General features: G+C 33.6%; 1 long non-coding RNA gene and 1 pseudogene across 3 annotated transcripts; both read left to right on the forward strand.

Annotated features, from left to right (window-relative positions):
* Positions 1–246: 246 nt before the first annotated feature.
* LOC130976811 (uncharacterized) lies at positions 247–17,125 on the forward strand. Of its 3 annotated transcripts, XR_009084771.1 has the most exons (9): positions 247–889; positions 1,009–1,219; positions 14,940–15,049; positions 15,235–15,303; positions 15,651–15,739; positions 15,831–15,893; positions 16,317–16,545; positions 16,668–16,768; positions 16,875–17,125. It is a non-coding gene; the product is annotated as an uncharacterized LOC130976811 (long non-coding RNA). The 3 variants fall into 3 exon arrangements; XR_009084773.1 differs by lacking the exon at positions 15,831–15,893; XR_009084772.1 differs by lacking the exons at positions 14,940–15,049; positions 15,235–15,303; positions 15,651–15,739; ... (2 more) ...; positions 16,668–16,768; positions 16,875–17,125 and adding an exon at positions 5,957–6,278 and having other exon boundaries at positions 250–889.
* A 4,750-nt stretch (positions 17,126–21,875) lies between these two features.
* LOC130976810 (putative vesicle-associated membrane protein 726) lies at positions 21,876–25,266 on the forward strand (annotated as a pseudogene).
* Positions 25,267–26,182: the final 916 nt, after the last annotated feature.

A 26,182-nucleotide genomic window follows, 5' to 3' on the forward strand; every position in this document is an offset into this window, starting at 1 on the left:
AATTAAAATTTTTAATTAATATTATGAATTAAAAGAAAAATTTATTTATTTATTTATAATTTTAAATTAAAAGTATTTAATTAAAAATAATTTATAATTTAAAAAATAAAATAATATTTTTAAAATTAATTATATTAATTAAATTTGTTTTAAATTAAAACTCTACTCAAACCCTAAATTTTCACTTCTAAACCCTAATTCCTAATCTCATCCTAACCCTAATTTCTAAAACACACACACGTATAGCCCCCACCACCTGCTCATTCTTTAATGAGCCACGTTCACCCTTCCTCATCGCCACTCACTAACCCACCGCCAACCCCTCTCCCCATATACGCACCACACACAAACTGAATGATACTCATAAAGGAATTAAAAAGGGGGGGGGGGGGGTGCGGACAAGAGAGAGCAACAGAGACCGGGAAAAGAGGCGATGAGAGGAGGGGCGACACCAGCTGGGGTCCTTAACCGCCATTGCCGTCGTCATCAAGAGCGTCAGAGGAGAGAGGGAGTTTGCGGGGGAGAACCAGAGGAGCGAGAATGAGCCAAAGAAGAAACACGTCATTGATGTGCAAAGCCCACGATCGCCGTCGAGCTCGCCGTTCCGTCGTGGAGCCGTGACGCCGTTGTGGTTCATGATCGCTGCTGCCGTCCCAAGCCGCCGCCAGAAGAAGGTTATTACTGCCATCAGTCCCGCGTTGATGAGGGAAATGCAAACCAGAGAACAGAAGGGAAGCTTTGCCGTCGTTGAGCCACATCGCCGCCGTTGGAGGAGCCATCGCCGCCGAACCCTAGCCATCACTGCCGCTACTGCCAGCGAGAAGAAGAAGGGGATGATGCCGCTGCTGTCCTATCCCCCTTCCAATTAGGTTCAACATCGATTGCTTTGGTTTAGCCTTTTTCCCTTATCTCTGCTACAAATACACGCCCTATTCTGCAAATATCTTGTTAATGTGCTTGTTCTTGTTTTAATTTAACTTTAGTCAATGCTCTATTTTGAATTTTCAGAGCCATTTCTGTTTTCAATTCCATTGGATTTAAATTCCCCATTTCGCTGCAAACCTGATCACTGTTGTGGGAGATAATGTTGTGGCTGTTCCGGTTGTGTTGGGTGCAATGTCGCTGCTATCTTGACTAAAATTGTTGCATGGCTAGTAGTGGTCCAGTCAGCTGTCTCACCGTAATCCTGCTTTCGATTTCTTTTAATAGCGACATCGAGGTAGGGAGTTCGTTTTAAAATTGAAAGCTTTTAAATTAAGAATGCCCAAAGATCTTATTGAGTAATTGCAAATAACTTATAAATGTTGTGTATGGCTAATTGAGAAAAATCGGAATTGTTGGTAATAGCGAATATCATTGAATGTGATAAGATTGATTTGTGGCTGTGTTTGAGGATGATGATTTTTATTGGTTATGTGATTTGATGATGGTGGTGTGCTTGGGAATTTGGTTGGTAGTTGATGAACTATTATGAACATGTGTTTGATTTTTTAAATGTTTGAGAATATTGGAAAATTCTATATTTAGCTAGTTGTGATCAAGAATTGCCGGAGTTGCGACTGTGAGTATGTTATGTTATGATTTGGTTAAATGATGTGCAAATTGAGAATATTATATTGGTCTGAGTTACGTAGAATGGTATCCTCTTTGTGTTAGTTGACCTAAGCCGCACCATTACAGCTGGGGTGGGGCTCGGCCTCCGAACCGTACGTGGGGCGAGTTTCTGCCTCATACAGCTCGGGCCGAAGACCGGGGGAAGTTTAGTTATTTAGAGATGGGGGGACCCAGCAGCTGCCGGTCGGGGCGGGGATAAGCTTGTGAAGAAGCAAATCCCCCTGGCATTTATGAGACTAGTGCAACTCCCTTCCTTTGTATTCATCCCTTCTGAGATCGAATGAGGTTTATTCTTTATACGAAAAGATCCGCAGCGCTTACTGATTCAATCACAGCAGAAAAGAGAACAGCGGATACGCATTCCATTGCTAACATCACACCGGTTACTGATGAACGTCCGACAACAGCTCTTATTCCGATGTCTACTCCTACTTTTTCCACTTCGCATATGGGCTTTCTCTACGGCGTCAGCTATAAGTTTGATTACATCGCGTTCAGTTTGAGCTGGGAAGTCAACTAGGTTTTGCTATTCCTTCTCGAGCTTCTATTTCATCCCTTAAAGGAGATTCGAGAAAAGATAGAATAGGAAGACGTGTTTCCAGAACAAACAAGATACGGGTTGAGCTAACTTAATACTTGACTTGGTTAATTTTGGATTGGGCGCTGGTTTGAATCGAGATAAATTGAGAAATTATGAAAGAGAGAGAACCCGTAAGAGTAGTGAGGTTTAATTTATAGGTGGAGTTCTGTCCGAATTTTAGCAAAGATATATGAAAAATAATTTTATTCTAGAAATCTGATTTATATATATTTATATTAAGAAACGAACTTTGTACTAGAAATCCGAACTTTGTACTAGAAATCCGATTTACAGGCTTATTTTGAGAAGTGGTTCTATGTTGGAAAAAGATTTGGTTTACATATTTACACATATTGAGAAAAGGGTTTAATATTGAAAAGTTTTATTTATACTTCTAAAGTAATGAAAAACTTGGGTTTAAAATCGTTGGAAAGAGTTTGAAAAAATGCTGGTTTAATTTATTGGTAATGAAAAGAGAGTTGAAAATGATTTTGATATTGAACCTGGTTAGCTTTCAGATTTATAAATGTTTTGATAATGGATATGATTTGTTGGATTTATAAGTGATTTTTGAGAATTGAGAATGGTTTGGTAGGGACCCTTGAAGGGTGGCATAATCCGAATTTTAGAGGAAATGATGCCGAAATTTTTATAAAACTCCAAGTCCTTGTTTAAAGTGTTATTTAAAAGCAAATCTGATTTAAAAATCTTAATGAATTTTGATTTATTATAGAAAGAGTCTTGTTTTTAATTCGATTTATTAAAAAAAGTATAATGTTTTAAATTCAATCTTTTGAGAAGAGATTTTGTTTTTAAGTTATGATATGAGTTCAATTTGTTAAGAAAAAGAAAGAAAGAGAAAAGAGAACATGGCACGTGTGATTATGAAATGATTAAAAGGTCACAAGAGGGTGGCGGAAAGTAAATAGTTATGGTGCTAATGAGAAAATGTTAAGCCGTGAGCTTTATATGTGAATGATTGTGTGGGGATGCCCGTAAATATGGAATGGCTTCTAGGAACATAGGTTACATGCTTCAGCTAGAGAATCAGCGCCTGCAAGTACTTGCAGAGGTCAAGTTTGACATACTTCAACTGGAGAATCAGCGCCTACAAGAAGTGAAAACTTGCAGAGGTTATGTCGCTGGAATGCCTTATCCGACTTGCGAGTTAGATTATGTTGGGTGCGGGTCGAAACTGACAAATGAGCTCATTACCTGCGATAGGACTAGACATGCATCATATTGTTTGCGTATTTGCATTTGGTTGTGTTTACTCATTTTGTTTCTCTATGATTATGCTGTTTGATTTTTGTGTGAATTGTTTGTGTGTTTCTCGTCATGGATTTTCGCAATGAGCAAAAGTTAAGGAAAAGACATCATACGAAGAACCCAAGGACGAGGTGGTGGCGAATGAAAGGTGAGGAACAAAGAAGCTTCCTAAGACGGGTAGGAGAAGAGGCAAAGTGGGATCGGAATGGAAGCGCGAAAGAGATATGGAGGGAGATGGCAGAAGTTATTAGAAGAACAGCAAAAGATAGTTTTGGTGAATCTAAAGGAATAGGACCAAGAGACAAGGAGTCCTTGTGGTGGAATGCGAGTGTACAAGGAAAGATAAAGATAAAAAGAGAGCGCTTTAAAGAGTAGTCTTTATGCCGCAATGCAAATAATTGGGAAAAATATAATGTGGCTAAGAAAGAGACAAAGAACAAGAGCATATGAGAGTCTCTACTAGTCTTTGGGTACAAAAGAAGGAGAAAAAGGTATATATAGAATCGCAAAGAGCCGTGAAAGAAGAACGAGAGATTTATATCAAGTTAACTGCATAAAGGATAAGGATGGAGAGGTGCTGGCTCAAGAGGAGAAGATTAATGAAAGGTGCAAGAGCTATTTCTACGAGTTGTTTAATGAAGGGCATAAGACTCTTCCGAGCCTTGGTCGGTTATACACAAGGGAAGAAGATAAAAAATTCTACTACTATCGAAGGATTCGAGACTTTGAAGTAAAAGAGCATCTAAAGCAGATGAAAAATGACAGGGCAGTAGGACCTAATAATATCTCGATTGAGGTTTGGAAGGGCCTTGGAGGAAAATGCATCAACTGGTTAACCAAGCTTTTTAATGAGATTTTAAGGTCAAAGAAGATGCTTGATGAGTGGAGAAAGAGCACCTTGATACCTATCTACATGAATAAGGGGGATATACAAAGTTGCAGAAACTATAGAAGGATCAAACTCATGAGCCATACCATGAAGTTATGGAAAAGGGTGATAGAACGGAGGTTGACATTTGGATCTATGCCAGGCAGATCTACCATCGAATCGATATACTTGTTAAGAAGGATGATGGAGAGGTATCGTAATCATAAAAAGGATCTACATATGGTGTTTTTTGATTTGGAAAAAGCATACGATAGGGTGCCAAGGGAGGTCTTATAGAAGGTTTTAGAAAAGAGGAGAGTAAGGATTGCATATATTTGTGCAATTAAAGACATGTATGATGGGGCCACAACTAGTGTGAAGACTCAAGGTGGTGTGACAAAGACATTTTCTATTGGTATAGGATTACACCAAGGATTATCTTTAAGTCCATACCGTTTCACATTAGTCTTGGAAGTACACACAGAGCACATCCAAGAGCCTGTACCATGATGCATGTTTTTTGCCGATGATATCGTCCTTATGGGAGAGTCAAGGGAATACCTAAATAAGAAGTTGGACTTATGGAGAGAAGCTCTAGAAGTGTATGGTCTACGCATAAGCCGTAGCAAGACAGAATATATGGAATATAAGTTCGGTATGAGAAGGGAAACCTTAATATAGAGGTGAAGATTGGAGAAAACATCCTACAAATAGTTAAAAGTTTTAAGTATCTTGCATGCATCATATAGGATAATGGAGAGATTAAACAGGATGTAAATCATAGGATCCGAGCAGGTTGGTCAAAATGGCAGAGTGCATCTAGTTTTATATGCGACAAAAAGTGTCATTAAAGCTTAACGGTAAATTTTATCACACTGCTATAAGACCGGCTATGCTTTATGGTACGACGTGTTGGGCGGCCAAAGGGGAGCACAAACATAACTTAAGTGTGGCAGAGATAAAAATGTTGAGATAGATGAGTGGTCATACGTGATTGGATAAAATAAGAAACGATGATATAAGAGAGAGAGTTGGAGTAGCACCCATTATGGAAAAGATGGTAGAATCGTGTCTCAGGTGGTTTGGACATGTGAGAAGAAGACTGACAGAACACCCAATCAGGAGGGTGGATGAGATGGAAGATGGACAAGGAGTGAAAGATAGAAGAAGATCTAAGAAGACCATCAAAGAGGTGGTCAAACGAGATCTATATATAAATGGTCTCTTTGTAGACATGATAAATAACAGAGCACAATGGTGTCATTTGATTCATGTAGCCGACCACACCTAGTGGGAGAAGGCTTTGTTGTTGTTGTTGTTGTTGTTGTTGTTGTTTGTGTGTGTATTGCGAGTCTGCTTGTGCTTGTTGATTCCTGTATATGTCAAGGATTAAGATACTCGAAAACTGATCATTATAACTCAAAAGTGAGTGATGTGACTGTGATTTGCTTAAAGTAATGTAATTTAAAGAAAACTAACTAAGGTCTTTAAAGTGAGTTTAAAGAATCCAAAAGGTAATTATTTTAAGGTTATATAGTAAACATTTGCATTCTATTTCTTTACTCTTACGACATTCACTTTTCCTACTAAGAACATGCGAGGACGACATTCTCACCCTCCTACAGATCTTCTGTTTTTAATGACAGGTTCAGGAATCCTTGGTGAGGAGCCGCGACTGACGGAGGAAAATTGTCGATAAAGATTTTCACAAAAATATCACGTTGCAAGTATAGTTCTAAACCAACAAGCAATCCTCGGTCAACGTTTAAATTGTTTGTCACGAGTGCAAACCTAATAAAATAATCGAAGTATTCAAATATCGGGTCGTCTTTCAAAGGAATTGCAGGGAAGTGTACTTACTATTGGTTATGGAAAAATATTTTTGGGATTTTTGAATGAAGAGACAAGAAAGTAAAATGGTAAGAAAATAAAGTAATAACTAAGAAAGCTCTTAGCAAGGAAAGAGAATTGGAATTCCTATCCTCATTATCATCCTCAATTGTGATGGTAATTACCTTTTACTTTCACTTAGTTAACCTCTAACAATGAAGGAAAGTCAAGTGAGCAAAATCAACTTAACTTCATAAGTCCTAATCAAAGACTAGATTTAGTGAAGTCTAAGCCAACTAGCAATTTTCAATCACCAATCAACAAAAGAATTTTGATAACTCAAGAGTCTTTAATTGATTAATTCAAGTTAAGAACATAAACATCTATTTTAAAATCCTACCAAACATTTTATCAAACACTTAGAAGGTACAAAATAAAAGCATAGAAAAGTAACAAGAAATAGTAAAATCTAAGATTAACAAATGCAAGGAATCAATAACCAACAATTAAAGAAAGAAGCAATAAACATGAAATATCTCAAATTGCATTAAAAAAAATTAAATCTAACAAGAAGAGTTCATAAACTAAACTAGGAAAATAAAGAAATCAACAAGAGAAGATAAACTAAGATATTAGAACAATAAAAGGTAGAAGAAAACTAAATTAAAGCAAGATAAAATTCTGAAGCTAAGAAAAAATAAGACTAAAAATCCTAAAATCTAGAGAGAGGAGAGAGCCTCTCTCTAGAAACCTACATCTAAACCCTAATGTGTGAATGTATGAAAAGTGAATGAATGACATCCCAGATCCGCTCTGCAGCCTCTAATCTTCATTTTCGGGCTTGAAATTGGGCCAAAAGCAGCCCAGAAATCGCCCCAAACTTTTTCTCGTAACTGAGGCACGTGACGGTTGTCACGCGTATGCGTCAGCCACGCGTACACGTAATCTGAACTTTGCAAGGTCCACGCGCACGCTTCATCCACGCATATGCGTCATTTTTTTGCTGCACCGGTCACACGTACGCGTCATCCATGCGTACGTGTCGATGCCAGATTTTCAAATCTCCAAATTCTTGTGTTCCTTCCACTTTTGCATAGTTCCTTTTCATTTTCTAAACCATTCCTGCCCTATAAAACCTGAAAATATTTAACACACATATAACGGTATCGAATGGTAATAAGAGAAGATTACAAATTAGCAATTTTAAGGCCAAAGAAGTATGTTTTCAATTATAGCACAAAATTAGGAAGGAAACTTAAAAGCATGCAATTTATATGGATAAGTGTGAGAATAATTGACAAAATCCACTGAATTCAATCCAAAATATACCGTAAAATAGTGGTTTATCAATCTCCCCACACTTAAACATTAGCATGTTCTCATGCTAAGCTCAAGAGAACCAAAAGAGCGAGGGAAAATAGTAAGACTTATGCAATGCAATTTATCTATATGAATGCAACTACATGCTAAATGATTCTACCTATTTGGTTAAAAGTAAATAAATCTTCCAAGAACAAATATAAACTGGATTCCACTAATTCAAATCTCAAAATGAAGTACAAATAGACTTGCAAGAAGAAAGCTCACGAAAGCCGGGAACAAAGAATCGAGCATTGAACCCTCACCGGATGTGTATACACTCTAATCACTCTAGTGTTTGAGGGTCGATTCTCTCGGTCCTCTACTAATCTTGCTTTCTAAGGCTTGCTCTTCTTCTACCAATCAACAAAATTTAATGCACGAATACATATATCAAGAGGTCTTTTAAGAGTTGTAATGGGATTAAGGTCAAGGTAGGATTGTATTTGGTCAAGTGGACTAAAATCTGAATCCTTAAGTAACCTAAACTTCCCACCTAACTTAAAACAATCCATGTAATCAAAATACAAGATCTAACTACCCATTAACTATCTTTTGCCACATATTCGTGCATTCCAAATTTGAGTACAATACATATGCATTGCTATGGGACATTTTGTCCCCTTTTTATTTCTTTCTTTTTCTCTTTTTTTTTTTTCTTTTCTTATTTTTTTTCAATGCATATGATTAAGGTATTGAATGCACGAATATGTTCTCAATTATCTTTTTCACATTTTCACAAAAATATACAATACTCAATTCCCAAACCAAATGTTTCCAAACCCAATTTTTCCACACTTAATTCATATACATTCTCATTAGTCTAAGCTAACCAAGGATTTAAATTATGAACATTTATTGTTTTCCGCTTAGAGTTAGTGATGTGCTAAAATAGAGAACAAAATGGGTAAAATAGGCTCAATATTGGGTTGCAAATGATGATGAAAGGGTAAGGCCGTATGGGTATGTGAGCTATAGTGAAACAAATGCCTCAATCATAAGTGCATGCATACATCAAACAATGGAAATATAGAAACAAGCAAGACAAAGATCACAATTTTAGAGAGAACAACACACACTAAAACAAAATATATTGGTTGATAAGATGCAACCAATCAATAGGCTCAAAAATCTTAATGGGTTTGTGTGTTCTAACTCTAAAACCATGTTCCAAAATAAATTTCTTCAAGCAAGTTTAACAAAAAATTTTAATTCAAATTAGTGAAATGCCTAAAATAGTTTCTTGAAAAAGAAATCATCACTTCAACCAAGTAGTGGTAAAATATGCACAAACTCTAACTAACATGTAATCTAGCATGCAAATGACTGACTATAAAAGGTAAATTAAGAATTGGTGTTGAAAAAAGAAGTAGTTACCCACGGAAGTTGGTCTCGACCTCCCCACACTTAAAGATGGCACCGCCTTCGGTGCATGCAAAGATGAGCAAAGTGGAGTAGGGTTGCTACAACTGACAAGCTCCGGTAAAGGATTGTGCAGATGGACTTGTTTGTCGCCCCATTCAAAAGTTTTTTCGTTCCCCTTTTGGTGGCCAGCTTGAAAGGAGAGAAAAAAGAAGAAGAATAGCCCACAAACAAAGATATAAAAACAAATAAAATATATGTGGGTTAATGCCAAATAAGATTGGGGTTCTCAACTATATGGTAGCTACAACATGTAAGTGAGAAAGCAATATAAGCAAATAGCATATCAACAAACACTTGATGCAAGAGTAAAGTCAAAACATAAGTAAGTGAAAAGAATAGTCGGAAGTATCAAGTTAAAACAAGAATTGACACAGACAAGATTAGTGATAAGCATGAGAGCATTTGGTCCTATCTTAACTCAATGATAATGAAGCGCAAAAACAAAGAATGATGAGTTAGGAAGGACTAAAGCACTAATCTTGTGTGTGGGACAAAATTTGCAAATAATAAGTAAGAAAAAGTGGGTTATGAAAAACAATGTGAGTCCATATCAATGCACAAAGAATGCAAGTATCACAAAAGATTAAGCATTGATCTAAAAGTATCAGCACCTTACAATATCAAACAAGTCAAGAAGTAGCAAAATAATGCAAGAAATATTCAACAGTTGAGTAAGAAAATTTAACACCAATGTTAAAACAACAAATATAGAAAAGAAAAAAGGAACAAACAACAAAGTTAAAATACAATAAAGGCAAGAATGCAAATGTAAGAAACAAGAGAAAAGAAAGAGGATAAAAATGAGGAGTTGAAATATGAGGAGAGGGAGAAGAAGAAAGTAAGAAAGGAAGAAGAAAGAAGAAGAAAGGAGAGAAGAAATAAGAAGAAAAGAACAGAAACCGAGCTGCTGTAGTCACGCAAGCGACGCGCGCGCAGAAGTCACGCGTGTGCGTGAAAACAGAAACAGGCAAGTGACGCGTTAGCGTCATCCACGCATACGCGTGGGTGGCCCAAAATAAAAAGTGACGCGTGAGCGTCGGTCATGCGTGCGCGTGACTACTTTTCGTGCCAGATGCACGAAAGCTGCACAATTCCATCACAACTCTCTGGATTATGTATCAGGGATGGCAGTATTTAGATACGACGCATGCGCGTCGGCCACGCCCACGCATGGATTGTCGAAAATTCAAATGACGCGTACGCATTGGGTTGTGCCTCTAGCACTCCACTCGCATGGTTCCAGCGCAAGTCTCTGGTTTTTGTACCAGAGCATTGCAGCGTCGCATATGACGCGTGCGTGTCGGCCATGCGCACGCGTGAAACACACAAATTTTTTTTTTTCAATTAACAAGCTACCAAAGTAATGCCAAGCATTATTAAACAATTGAAACAACAACTGAAACTAAAGAAACCTAACTAGGAAAATAGAAAGAATTTACCATAGTGGGGTGTCTCCCAACTAGCACTTTTAGTTAAAGTCCTTAAGTTGGACATTTGGTGAGCTCCTTGTCATGGTGGCTTGTGCTTAAACTCATCTTGAAATTTTCACCAATGCTTGGACTTCCAATATGATCCAACATTTCCAAATAAATTCACCAAGCCTTGATGAAGTTCTTTACATACTTTGAGCTCCCAAAATTGATCCTCTCGTATGCCGGAATCCCAAATCTTGTTTCTACACCCATCTTCAAGTTGATCATTATTATTCCATCCGGGTGGTAAGCAATCCAAATTCTCACTGAAGTATCCAAACGACTTCCTAAACCCATTCAATCTAGCTCTATACCAATATTTGCACTTCAACTTTGAGCATGCAACCATATTGAACCTTGCATGGCAACTTCAACCACCAACCATCTCCCTTTTACTCTTAAAGTCACAAAGAGCTCTAAGTTGACCATCCATCTCAAGCAAACCAAACTCAAGTGGGAAAGTAAAGTTTAAGGATAAGAATTTTACTCACTTGAATGTTTTGTTGGGTGGTAATGGCTTGGGGATAGGTGTTTTTAATGATCTTGCAAGCTCCACTCCCTTGTGCTCTTCCTTGACTACTTTCACCTCTTGGCAAGCTTCTTCAATTTCAACCTCTTCCTCTTGGTAGCTTTCTTCAATTTCAATTCCTTGCTCACCAACTTCTTCTATACCTTCCTCATTGTTCAAGTCATGTGTTGGAGATTGTGCTCTAGCCTCCTCAACATCAATTTCATAACACAATGAGGAAGGTTCAACAATCTCAAATGGCACAATAATTGGTGTGAAATCATCTTCAATAATAGGATTTATCGCTTGCTCAACCTCTTTCAATCTCTCATCATCCATAATATGCTAAGTGGTTGCACATTATCCTCTTCAATATCAAATTCATGCTCAATGAAAGAAGGTTCAACAACTTCCACAACATCATCAATAACATCACTTGGTGTGGAAGTGTTCTCAAGCTTGGAATCCACCTCTTGTTCAACTTCGCCTAGGTCTTCAACCACTTCTTCTTCTTCAACAATCTCTATACTTTTCACTTGTTGCATAACACACTCTATTTTTTTATTCTCATGTTGAGATTCTAGAGTCTCCTTCATGCTCCTCTCTTCGGTTGATTTTTCACATTCATTCGTGAAAATACTTTGCTTGTGACATGTATCCCATGAGTCTATGGTGGCTTACATTTTTGCGATGTTAGCCATGATTGTTTCGCGCATCCCTTGGGCTTCCTCTTGCTCCTTTTGACGGATGATTGCTTGGAGCCGACCCATTGTTTTCTTGAGACAATCCATTGGCTCTTGTTCTACTTGACTAACATAAGTAGGATCATATTGCTCTTGGAATGATGGATATGGACACTCTTCCATAGAGGATTGTGGTAGAAAAGAGAGTTTATCTTGCAGTTGAAAAGGAGATGCATTAAGGCTTGAAAGTTGGAAGATGCTTTGGTTGTTGGTAGAATGTGAAGGTATACGAGATATAAACTCTTGAAGGGTAGAGGTGAAACCGGTGAGGGTAGAGGTGAGTATGGTTTGAAGCTCTTCTTGTTCTTGAAGAATGATACCAAGTGTATCATCTATAAGAGCTTGGTTGGAGGGAAAAGAAAGGTTGTGAAGGTGATGATGTTGGAATTGTGGTGGTTCAATGGGTGCTTGTTCACATGGCTCATATGGTGGTTGGTATGAGGGATATGAATTAGGGTCATATGGAGGTGTTTGGTGGTATGAGACTTGTGAGTATGGTTGGAGACTATATTGAGGAAGGGGTTCATTGACATATGGTAGAGGTTGTTGATAATCACAAGGAGGTCCACCATAGCCATCGGATTGGTATGAATCTTGGAATGGCTCTTGCTCATAGTAAGTTGGAGGAGGTTGTTGCCAAAAATGTTGTCCATAAGCTTGAGGCTCCTCCCACCTTTGATTGTCCCATCCTTGATGCATGTTCTCATTGTAGCTTCCATTCCCTACAACATTATTGTAACTAAACTCATAGCCAAATGGGTGAGAATTCATAATAAAAAAAATAAAAACAAAAACTAATAAGAAATGAGTAAACAAAGTCCTAAAACTAGCAAAAACTAACAAAGAAGCAAAAAGGCAAGCATATTCACAATATTAACAATAACCAATAATAAGGCACACATATGCAATTCCCCGGTAACGGTGCCAAAAACTTGACGGAAGAAAATTGTCGGTAAAGATTTTCACAAAAATATCGCGTTGTAAGTATAGTTCTAAACAAACAAAATATCCTCGGTCAATGTTTAATTTGTTTGTCACTTAAGCAAACCTAATAAAAACCAAAGTATTTAAACCTCGGGTCGTCTCTCAAAGGAATTGCAGGGAAGTGTAGTTTATTATTGGTTATGGAAAAGTATATTTTTGGGGTTTTGTAATAAGAGACAAGAAAGTAAAATAACAAGAAAATAAAGTAATAACTAAGAAAGCTCTTAGCAAGGAAAGAGAATTGGAATTCTTATCCTCATTATCATCCTCAATTGTGATGGTAATTGTCTTTTTCTTTCACTTAGTTAACCTCTAACAATGAAGGAAAGTCAAGTGAGCAAAATCAACTTAACCTCATAAGTCCTAATCAAAGACTAGATTTAGTGAAGTCTAAGCCAACTAGCAATTTTCAATCACCAATCAACAAAAGAATTTTGATAACTTAAAAGTCTCTAATTGATTAATCCAAGTTAAGAACATAAACATCTATTTTAAAATCCAACCAAGCATTTTATCAAACACTTAGAAGGCACAAAATAAAAGTATAGAAAAGTAATAAGAAATAGTAAAATCTAAGATTAACAAATGCAAGGAATCAATAACCAACAATTAAAGAAAGAAGCAATAAACATGAAATACCTCAAATTGCATTAAAAGGAAATTGAATCTAACAAGAAGAGTTCATAAACTAAATTGAAAAAATAAAGAAATCAACAAGAGAAGATAAACTAAGATACTAGAACAATAAAAGCTAGAAAAAAACTAAATTAAAGCAAGATAAAATTCTGAAACTAAGAAAAAATAAGACTAAATACCCTAAAACCTAGAGAGAGGCTATAGCAACCTACATCTAAAACCTAAAGTGTGAATGTATGAAAAGTGAATGAATGACGTCCCAGCTCCACTCTGCAGCCTCTAATCTTCATTTTTGGACTTGAAATTGGGCCAAAAGCAGTCCAGAAATAGCCGCAAGCGTTTTCTCGAACTAAGGCACGTGCGGGTGAATACCAGCTCTGCAAAACTTCAATTTCTTGTGTATCTTTCACTTTTACATGCTTTTTTTCCATCCTCTAAGTCATTCCTGCCTTATAAACCCTTAAAACACTTAACACACAAATTATAGCATTGAATAATAATAAAAGATGATTAAAAATTAGCGATTTTAAGGCTTAGAAAGCATGTTTTTAATCATAGCACAAAATTAGGAAGAAAACTTAAAAACATGCAATTTACATGAATAAATGTGAGAATAGTTGACAAAATCCATTCAATTTAATACAAAATAAACCATAAAATAGTGGCTCATCAACGACCGATCCATAGAGTTTTTATGTATATGTATTCATATTTTCTGTATATGGTTTAATGCTTGTTTGGGTGCCATTATTTTGATAAAAAAAATCTTTTTTCATTGAAAAAAGATCTTTCTTATTTTTTAGTGTGTTTGGCAAATTTCTAGTAGTAAAAGTAAAAGCACTAGAAAAATCAGAAAAACATCTTTTTTGAGAAGCTGTAATTTACATCTTTTTTTAAAAGATCTTTTTTCCTTTAAAAAAAAAAGATGTTTTTCATATAATAAATAAACAAAAAAGTACTTTTATATTGTTATACCCAAACATAATTGATAAATAAAAAGATCTTTTTACATGAGATACCCAAACATAAAATTACTTTTACTTTTCCATAAGATCTTTTAAAAAAATATAACTCGAAAAAAGATCTTTTCCTAGAAGCTCACTCAAACAAGCCCTTAATCTTACACTTTATTTTTCCCTCAATGTTTATTATCTTTAATTTTTAGAAGGATAGGACTTGTATTTGAGAATCTTGGATTATGTCTATGTATATAATGCTATGTGATTTTATATATATATATATATAAAGGCTCGATATTAAATAAAGGTAGTATAAAATAGAAAGACTTAAAGGTAAGTAACGTCTAAACTTTTAGTACGATCATTACATCCGGCATGCGGTTTGACCCGAATGCTAGAATTGCATCAGCTTTTGTTACACTTAGAGCTAATGGTGAACGAGAATTCTTGTTTGACCCAAATTTGAGATTGGCACTATGGCCATCAGCTGAGGCTGCTCGCAAGGGCATAATGAGTATTTGGGATCAAGCTGATGTCATAAAGGTAAAATGCATTAGGCTATGATTCTAACACAATCTAATTGTAATTACAAATGTTTAATTTTGAAAGTTTGTCATTTTTCTTACTAGACTTGATGTGCTATTTTCTTATATATATGCATATAAGTGAGGAAGAGATTACATTTTTTACAGGTGGTAATGATCCTCATGATGATAATATTGTATTGACGAAACTTTTTCATCCTAATCTCAAACTTCTAATTGTTACTAAAGGCTCCTCTGGTTGTAGATATTACACCAAGGTATGCATGGTGAAATAATTTAAAGCACACCTTATCATTTCTACACGTTTCTATATGGGAATAGTACTAGTGGACTGTGTTAATGGTGGTCACTTGTGAATGAGATTCTTAATGTAATGTGATATTGTGGTACAAAATGAACTGATGCAGGATTCAACGAATTCTGATTGCTGAATTTCATGCAGGAATTCAGGGACAAAGTTGGAGGTGTTAAAGTCAAACCTATTGACACAACTGGTGCCAGTGATGCATTTGTCGGTGGATTTCTCTACATCTTGGCTTTTAACCCAAGTTTTCTCTGTTCTGCATATTTGTAAAGCAAATTGCAATGATCTAGCTTGTTATAAATTCTTATATTTCATTATTAAGGTAGAAGATAGGTTCTTGTAATTCTGTAATCATGTACCAGAATTTTTCAGGGTGTTCAGTTGGGGGGGGGGGGGGGGGGGGTAAAAGTGCGGTCTAAGTTTTCACGGATGAGTTTGATGTATACAATTTTTCATCCATGAAGAATTGATTTTCTTTACTGAGAGATTTTCATACTAGCTAAGATTTTCCATGTGTAAAAATATTGTGTGCTGAATTTGTTGTTAATTTGCAGTCGAACTGTAATTTTGGCTATTTCTCCAGCTAATCAAGATCTTGCAACATCTGATGCAATTAAAATATCCCGCGAAGTGGATCCTACTGGTACTTTATTTTATTTTTGTAGGCTTTGATGTGCTTCCTGGTGCATGCATTTTATGTTGCTTATCTAATTCTTATTCTAGTGATTTTTCAGGGGATAGGACAATTGGAATTTTGACAAAGATAGATCTTATGGCTAAGGGTATTGATGCATGGCGTAAGTTGAAGTTTTTTTAAAAGAATTCTTAAAAAATTAAAAAAGCATTTGAAATTCTTTCATATTTGTATGGTTATTATCTATCAAGTATGAAAGTAGACACTTCCTTCCTGAAGGATGCTTATTATTAGAAAAGTGGTTTTCAATATTTTGTCGTAGCCGATTCATTTACCCTATCAACTTTATTCTTTGGTTTTGTTGTTCATGCTCTTTAATATGTTGTTTTGAATTGAATGCATCTAGGTTCATTCATTATTGAAAGACCTGATTCACAAAGTTGTTAGTGAGACATTGGAATGTTTTAATTTTTGTTGATTTAATATTTGTTTTGTTTTCTTACCTCTAAATTTGTGTGATAAGCATCATATTACTTATGATATTTGAATCTGTCCATATTCCATAAGTTACTTGTTTGACTTACAGGACTTGAAGCAATATTCGGTCTCCGAGTTGAGGTTGGGAGTGCATCTGTTGATTCATTAAAGAGAATGAGGGAGGAAAGCAAAAAAACATACCAATTTTTAATATGGAAGGTGGTTATTTGATAGTAAATTTCTTTTGGAAGCTTCCTCAAGATGTTGACAAGGGTGGCAATCCTATCCACTCAATTTTTAATAGATATAATGATCCATATCTAAGGAGAATTGAATTGGTGAGTTTTACCAAAAAATAGGAGTATCTAATTCAATCTTTAATTCCGTAGTTACAACCTAATTCTTATTATGTTAAAAATGCATATAAGTACTGAATGTACCCATGTTTCTGTAAAAACAGGAACAACAATTTTATTTTATGTCAATATGGTGTGTGCAAGCTTGCAGGAAGCAAAATGAAGCCTACTTAATCACTTTTTTACCGAGCTAGACAAAATGGATGTAAGCTATCCATCCCTCTTTTCAATACTTTCATGTATTTAGTAAACATTATTTTTTTAATGTTCTTGTGTTGTTTTTAATTTGATCTTGATATATTATTTTACAGCAAAAACAGTTGTCATCGTTGCTAAATGAGGATCCTGCTATCATAGAAGACGTGGTGTACTTGAAAGAGGCTCGAGTTATATCGGAGTGTACAAACTAAATAGAGCAGAGTTATATTGTTCATGAATTATTTTTACCATATTTTAGTGTAGACATAAATTTGATACATTTAGGAATTTTTAATATTTTAAATTTTTTATTTCTATGTAGACATTGTGAATATTTTTTATATTTATTTGAAAAATTGAGCTATGTTTGATTCTTTTTATATTTTGTAAAAATTTAATTATTTATAAAAATTAAGTTTTAATAGTGATAAATGTGAAATTAGTAAAAATCTATAATTATAAGATTAGAAACAGCACCCGATTTAGCGACCAATTTAGATTTTTAGTTCAGGAATTAACGACCGATTTTAGATTTTCTAATCAGGCATTGGCGACCAATTTAGCGACAAAATATTTGGTCATTATTTAGCGACCGATACTCTTTGGTGAGAGTTTGGTGGCCTTGTTAAAAAATCGGTCGCTAACAGCTAGCGACCGAAGTTGATCGTTATTTTCTAATTAGCGACTAAAGTTTTAGCGATCACCAAAATCGATCGTTATTTTGATAATTTTTTGTAGTGAATGTAATTACCAAAAAAGGATTAAAAGGGTGAGATTATAACTAAAATAAAATACTAGAGGATCATCCGCGTGTATTATTTTTAGTTATTAATTAATTATCAATATTTAAAAGTATATGTTACAATATATTATTAGATTATTAAAATAAAAGAATTAGGTTGACAGCTAAAAATAAACACAAAAAATAATAAATTCTAATGGTCTTTTAATATTTTTTGTTAAAAAAAAAGAAAAAAAAAGGTTAAAGTGATATGCACAAAAATTTCGAACAAATTTAAAATTTTAATTTAACAATTTATTAAATGAATTAGATGGAAATAAAAATAAGATATATTTATGATAAATAGATAAAAAATATCGGTATTTGTGAATTATATATTGTAAGAAAGAGTTTTCAAATAAAAGATTATATATACAAAAATTAATTATGATATATAATTGAACAAGTCTTTCTAAATAGGGTTTGTGAATTGTAAGATCTTTGGAATACAACTTTAATGGTTTGCTTGATGTAAATCTTTGTCCCCTTCTTCAAAGTAATTACTAATTAGTGAGTTTCATTTCATATCCTTTAATTTTTTATGTAAACGTACCGTAATGTGTAAATTAGCTAAAGAACTTGCATCTTATATTCACATATGAAAGAAGAATTCTTCTACCCGATTCAGATAAAGTTACGATAAAAGTCAAGCATTTTGATTTATGACTATGATGATTATGAAAATAACCTTATAGCTAGGAACATGATTCAGGAAAACGATTAAATATTTATTATTAGCATTCAGCAGATAAATACAGTAAACAGTTCAACATATATTCTCCTAGAGAATTATTTTAGTTGCATAAAAGAAGTGTGTAAATAATTTAATATATTTAATTAAACTACTAAACTATCCTCATTTGATGTGACTCATTATAAATTCTACTAGTATTTTGTTATAACCAGTTCCTGAACTTTAGGACCAATCTTTGATATATATACAATGTATTGAGATATCATTGCTCTAACAATTACTCATAGCAATTACATGCAATCTTTTTCATAATGTTTGCTACATTGAATAATGCTGCAAATTCTACCACCATTATTTGTCATCACAATAGTTATCAAAATCGAATCAATAATAAAATTAAAGTTTAATTATTTTGTTGGTCTTATAATTTTACAAAAATTTCAATTAGATCTTTATATATTTTTTTAATTTAGTTCCTGCATTAAATTTTTTTTAATTAGGTCTTTCTTAATAGTAATTGGCTTAATTGTATAGAAACTCAATTTTAAAAAAAATTGGTACAAAAACTCAAATAAAAAGAAAAAAAGTGTAGAGACTCAATTGAAAAAAAAATTTGGTACAGGAACTAAATTAAACAGAAAAAAAGTATAAAAACCTAATTGAAAATTTCGCGAAACTATAAAGACCAACAGAATAATTTAATCTAAAATCAATCAACTATTAAATTACCAACTTATTAATTTAATCGATAAATTATAAGTTAAACTAATTAATTCAATAAAAATTAAATAATTATATAAAATTTAATTTAAATTTTTTTTCATAATAAATATTTTTTAAAAATTTTATTTTATGTTAAATTAACTCTTATTTTTAAATTTTAATAAGTTATCAATTAATTTATATTTATTATATTCTTTAAGTCTTTATAAATTTATATTTATTATACTCTTCAAGTATTTATAAAAAAAATTATAATCATAAAAATAAAAAATATATTTTAATTGATATTTTTAAAACTTTAAATATAATTTTATTTTGTTTATGTAATATTGTTAATAAAAAAAATCATGTATAATAATAATTTTTTTAGTTTAACCCAGATAGTTCATCCGATTTTAATTGGTTTTGACTGAATTCAACCGATTTTTTTTTAATGTGATCAAATTTAATTAGATTAAATACTTAGCCGATTCAAATTGTGATTTAACCAGAACTAATGACGGAGTAATTATCCAACAAGCTATATCTCAAACGGCATAATTTCCTTTTATTCATCTAGAGATAGCGAATTTGAATTTCTCTATCTTTAAAAAAAATGATTAAATTTTCGATAACTATGACCATCTCTTTGCTAACACACCACATTATTTAGATGACATTTATTACAACAAATTTGATTCAATAAAAATTCAATTTAATTATTTTGTATTATAAGAATACATTTTACGAGTATCGTAATACAAATTTAAGTTTTTGATATATTCAATACCAAAAATATAAAAGGTTTATATTTTTAATAGTTTTTAGTAAATTATTTTTTATAGTATTTTTAAATTTTTTAAAATCCAAATCGTTATATGAACAAGTGAGCACTACTACCTAAAAAATAAAATAGTTCATTTTAAAAAATTTAAACAAATCATATTTAACCTTTTTGTTTAAAATTAAAGTAACAAATATTATATCATCATCCTACGGTCCTACCTCGCTCAAGTAGGGCTGCACACGGATCAGATCGGATCGGATATGGCCTAAAATTCTATCCGATCCGCACTGTATTCATCGGATCGGATCGGATATCGGGTATATCTGTATAATTAAAAAAATTATTTTAAGATTTTGTTTGGCCTTTTTACAAAAAAAAATTTCAGAAAATTCATTTTTGATCTGTTTAAGCCTATTTACTCCTAGAATATTATTAATAATAGTTCTTTTGAATAATAAAAACAAAATAATAACACAAGATTTAAGTTTAATTATTCTAAGTTGAAGTACAACATAAAAAATTAAAAACAAAATATCATAAAATTCATAAAATAACATATTAAAATTCATATCACATTAGGGTTTACTGTCTTAAACTATGTTATTTATATGTGATGTGCGGATATGCGGATTTGCGGATCAGATCCGCGGATATCACTGCCGAATCCGCAATCCGATCCGACCATAATGCGGATCGGATCCAATCCGATCCGATAACTCTGCGGATCGGATAATATCCGCAAAATTCGGATCGGATGCGGATAATTACCGCGGATATGCGGATATTATCCGATCCATGTGCAGCCCTACGCTCAAGTCAATCAAAAAATCATTCCTACCTTGAAAAAAAAAATCGAGGTTGGGAAAAGAAAGGAAAAAGGCTATTATCTAACTCTGCTAAAAAAAAAATATCGTTATTATTGTTTTTAAGATATTGCTAAAAATATATTTTAGGAGTATCATGAATGTTTGATGTTTTTTTAAAACAAATTAACTATCCAAATGGCACTTCATATTGAAAGTAATATCAAAAGAATGAATGATAAATAAGTTAAAAAAAATAAATAACGTGAAAAAATATTAAATTTATATAATTAGACAAGGTTTTAGAAATATGATTTGGATAGAATTTTTTTTAGAAAAAATATCTTTTCAATACTTAGGTGATTTTATGCCAATAATTTAAAAAAAAATTTTGGATGATCGAATGTTATGCCAATTTTTTGTATGCGTAATTATTAAATATTTTGCAAAAATTTTATCAAACACATACGTCATCTATTAAATACAAAATTATTTTTCATTAGGGGTGGCAATATGTACCCTATTCACTCGATCCCATCCGGTCGGATAGAATTGTCAATTTGATCTGCAATAGGTAGGGTAGAGTGCGGGTTGAGTCTCAACCCTACCCGACTTACTCGCATTTTATATAAAAGTATATTTTAAGTGGATGTTGAACTAAAGATTTCTCACTAAATGCAAAAAATTCTTGGCCATTAAAAAATATCATTAATTAATAATTTAATATTTTTTACATAAAAATCATTTATATTTTAAATTATCATCAAGTTATATAATAATAGTGTATCATTTCTGCATGTGAGTTAAAAACAGGTAGGATTAGGGTTAAGATATTCTCAACCCGCGAGTTGGATATGATTGAATTTATATAAAAATCTCAATCGGCAGATAGGATTATGGTTGGATTCAAATTCTACCTTATCCTACGTATTGCCACCCCTATTGTCACTTATAAATAATATGGTTATTTGTTATATTTGTCAAACTTTTAAATTATTTGAGACTTATTTTTCATATTTTTAAAATTATTTTTGTCAAATTTTTAAATATTATTTTTATATTTTCAATACATTAAATACATTCTGTAATTATTATTTTTTTCTTTTAAAACAACCAATAAGACAATAACAAATCACCAGTTGATTACGCGGAAAATTAGTTGAAAATTCACGGCATTAACAAGAAGTTTGTCGTAATAAGGCTTTTATAGTCTTATCGGTAATATTTATAAATATTCAGTAATCACTCGCTAAAACCTGCTTATTACAAGTTAAAACTTACTTCAGTTTCAAAATAATCAAATCAAACGTTCCTTGACCCTTAACCTTCTCTTCATACTTATCTCTCACTTTCACCTTAGCTTTTCCCTTTTCCCTTTTCCCTTTTCCTTCTTTTACACTCTCTCTTTTCTTTCTCTCTCTTAAAAAAGATCCTAGAGAGAGAAAGTGAGAAATAAAGGGTTTCCGTTTCGATTTCTTCATCATCACCACCACCGAAGCAAACACTGTTCCTAGATCTCTTTCTCCCTTTCTCTTCTTTTTCTTCATTCGGAATCCCTAGAATTTTTTCGAATTTCAAATTTTCAGAATTTCGATTCATCGATGGGGCAGAATCAGAGGTCGCTGATCTACGCTTTCGTTTCTCGCGGGACCGTGATTCTCGCCGAGTACACTGAATTCTCAGGGAACTTCAACTCCATCGCTTTCCAGTGCCTTCAGAAGCTACCCGCTACCAACAACAAGTTCACCTACAACTGCGATAATCACACCTTCAATTACCTTGTTGACAATGGATACAGTATGTTTTCGCACTTTCTTGCTTTGTGTTTGTGTTGCTATGCGTCATACAGAGATTATGATTTCAGATTCTTGTTATTGATTTTGGATTCGATTAGGTTATAGTGACCTGATGATGATTATGAGATATGAGAAATGAGATTTGTGATCTTGTTGCTTTCGATTGTTGTCACTGCGAATGAAATGAATATTTTGTTGTTAGATTGACGATAGGGTTTAAAGAAACCTTGATCTGGTGAAGGTTGAAGGGTTTTGTTTTGAACACGCTCGTTCTTGTTGACTAGGGTTTTTTAATCTCCCCACTTTTTAGGCGCCGGGTTGATTATGCTAGGTTTCTGGTCATTCAAATTTCAATGTCACTGAGGCTCGACTGGGTCGTGGGAAGGTTATATGCGTGGCGAAATCAATTTTTATTTTCAACAGTAAAAATCTATGGATATGCGTATTTCACGTGTTAGTTGTTACGTAGCCGTGTGTTATACTTGGGTCAGTGGAAATCCCTACTTTTTAATTGTATATTTTTGTGTAAATGGATCTTCTCTTTTTTTTCCCTTAATATTTTTTCTCTCTTGATTGATTTTGTAAAATATCATCTCATGCTATATGAATATAATATGAATACCATATTGGGAGTAGAGAACACTATCCAATCCATATATGCTAATTTAAGGATATATTGTTATGCAACAGATGTCAAATTATACGTAGCCAATGTTCTTCTTCTTTTTTTGGGTGATTATATCAAACGATATCACATTTTTTGGAGGCTATGGAATATGAACACACGATGAAAAAATTGGAATAATATCAGTCAATACCTGCAACTTTAATGATATAACTAGACAATATTCCCTCGTTTCTTCTTTCGGCGATTTGCAATTTAACTTTTAATCATATACTAAGATACTGCATTTATTTTTTAGAGTGTAAGTGTTAAAATTGATGTCTGACTTTGGAAATTTTTAGCATATTGCGTTGTTGCGGATGAATCAGTTGGAAGACAGGTACCCATTGCTTTCCTGGAGAGGATCAAGGATGATTTTGTGTCTAGATTTGGTGGTGGAAAGGCTGCTACAGCTCCTGCAAATGGTCTTAGCAAGGAATTTGGGTATTGACTTCATGTTCTAAGCCTGTAAGGCTTCAAGTGTGGTTTTTTTAACATACGTTAGTAATGTGTCATCTCTTTGCTGCAGCCCAAAGTTGAAGGAACATATGCAGTACTGTGTGGATCATCCTGAAGAGATAAGTAAGCTGGCAAAGGTGAAAGCTCAGGTTTCTGAAGTTAAAGGTGTCATGATGGAGAATATTGAAAAGGTACGGTAGCACTATTCTAATTGTGTGATTAAAACTTCAAGAATCCTTTTGAAAAATGACTATATATAGTTATGTTTTGAATTTTCAAAACAAAGAACAAAGTGGACCTCGTACTCTGAGCAAAATTGAACATAAGACTATTTGAAACTCAATACATGAGAACTCTGAATTAGTGGTCTCATTTTATGAAGATTTTTCATTGTAAAGATATTTCTGAAAGTAAGCTTAGCATGTCAGAATTCAGATATCTGACATAAATGATCTGGTCCTGGCTGTTAAAGAGATCTTGTTAATTGGGAGTTTTACTGCAAACACATATATGAAGACATTGGATCTTGAAAAAAATAGGTGTTGAATGACTATTCGATGTCTATGGCACTGTTCTTTAGAATCTAGTTCGTGGTGGCACTGAGTTATTTTGATTTAGTATATCGTGGACCTAGCAGACAACTTCATTCCGCAATATGTATGTTTTTGACTTATCTACTTGACGAGCTGCTTGTGTTATGTATAAGAATTCTTTTTGGAGTGAAAAACCAAGCTTTTTAAACAATGTATGTCCATGGCAGTTAATTATCCAGATATAGCAAATGTTATTTCATCTGCATTTTAGATGGAAATGGAAATAGAAACTTTGACATTCCAATGACATAGAACAGTGAGTTCTGAGTTTCTTCTCTCTACCCTTATCATATTCAATATTCTCTCTTTTTTTTATTGGTACATCAATGGCAACAAGTTTCATGGATGGACACTACACAAACCCCTCATCACTTGACCGCTGTTAGTGGCTTATATTCATCATTATCTAGTAATACTATACATCAGTTGTACAAATCTGAAGAAGATAAAAGCACAGTGGATTGTTTTGCACACTCGTGCAAAGATTGAATTAAGATGTGCAAGTATAAATGTATAATGCATAAAGAATTTATATTGACACGTTTATCGCTTGATGTAGGTTCTGGACAGGGGTGAAAAGATAGAGCTGCTGGTTGACAAGACTGAGAACCTTCATCACCAGGTTAGTATATTTGTATCTGCCTGTTATTCTTATCTATATTTAGAAAAGGTCATTCCCTTCTTTTGGCTTTGATTGTCTCTTGCATCCAGTCTATTTCTAATGTTTTTTTTTTTTATACATTGCATTTTAAACTCAATTTGTATTATTAACTGTGTTTACACTTGCCTCTTCTACCATGCGTACCCAAGATTATTCCCAATTTTTGCATTGATCATCAAAGCATGAATATTTGATGTTTACATTTTCTGAGGAAAGGATTCTTGTTTTCCAGGCACAAGATTTCAGGAACTCAGGAACCAAAATCCGTCGAAAAATGTGGCTGCAGAACATGAAGATAAAGCTGATTGTATTGGGAATCTTGATAGCACTGATCCTGATCATTGTTCTGTCTGTGTGTCGTGGGTTCAGCCACTGTGGAAAATGAGCACCATATTCTCTAAGGACGCATTTTGTGTTTATTTTAGCTTCTTGTGATTATGAGAGGAAAGATATCACTATATGTCATGACTTTGTATGTAGTAAAGATAACAATTCGGTATGCTGTTCACGTTGTTCTACTTATATAGGATTGCTTTTGAAAATATAAGTTTGGTTTTCTGTTCAAGTAATCAAGTTCTTTTCTAATTCCCATTTTTCACGCAAAATTACTTCTGATATTTTTTTCCATTACAACTTTTCTAATTGTATTGCTTAAATCATTATTAGCATTATTAGTTTCAATTCGTGCTATCTTACTTTTGAAGTTTGAAAGTATCTCTTTGGAATTTGAGCATCGACACTGGTTGTCTCTCTTTGGTGGTATTTTTTGTTTTTGCTTTTTTTTTTTTCAATTATACTGCATGAAAGAGCTCAACAGAGTGAAAAGATTACATTTACAACAAAAGTTTAACGCTACACCAATTACATATAATCTTCTAGGCACAATTTCTGGTATTAACACCATGTCTTCACTCGTAAGAATAATACAGCTAGGAATCTCTTTGCACACAAGAAACAGATAGAAGTTCAAGCGGAACCCTTCGAAGGTTTTTAGTGACTAAGAGAAAGGGGGTTGAATTTTAGTCTCCTTTTTTCAATTACATTTTTTGGTCTTTGAGGAGATTTTTTTATTTTTGTCTCGACCCTAGTCATGAGACTTTTATTTTTGTCTCGTCACTTGGTATGAGATAATTTTTCGGTTTTAGCTCCTGTGCAGTAGAAACAGAAATGGAGTAGAAGAGAGAGAAAATTACACCCAGATATATCCTGGTTCAGTTGTTAAGTGCAGTGTAGCCTACATGCAGTCTCCATCACAACAATGATGGAATTTCACTATAATCATCCTGATTACAAACTGTAAAGTGCTAACCCAACTTACAAAGGGATTTCCACAAAATCATGAAACACAACACAGATGTACAAAGGAACTCTAAGGACATCTATGGCTTTTTTCTTTTAATTTTGCACTCTCTGTCTTTTTTCGCTCTATGGCTTTTTCATACAAACCTCACTGTTTGTCTTTTTTCATGAGACTCAAGACA

Source organism: Arachis stenosperma, chromosome 4 (genome assembly GCF_014773155.1).
Source record: "Arachis stenosperma cultivar V10309 chromosome 4, arast.V10309.gnm1.PFL2, whole genome shotgun sequence".
NCBI classification, from domain to species: Eukaryota; Viridiplantae; Streptophyta; class Magnoliopsida; order Fabales; family Fabaceae; genus Arachis; species Arachis stenosperma.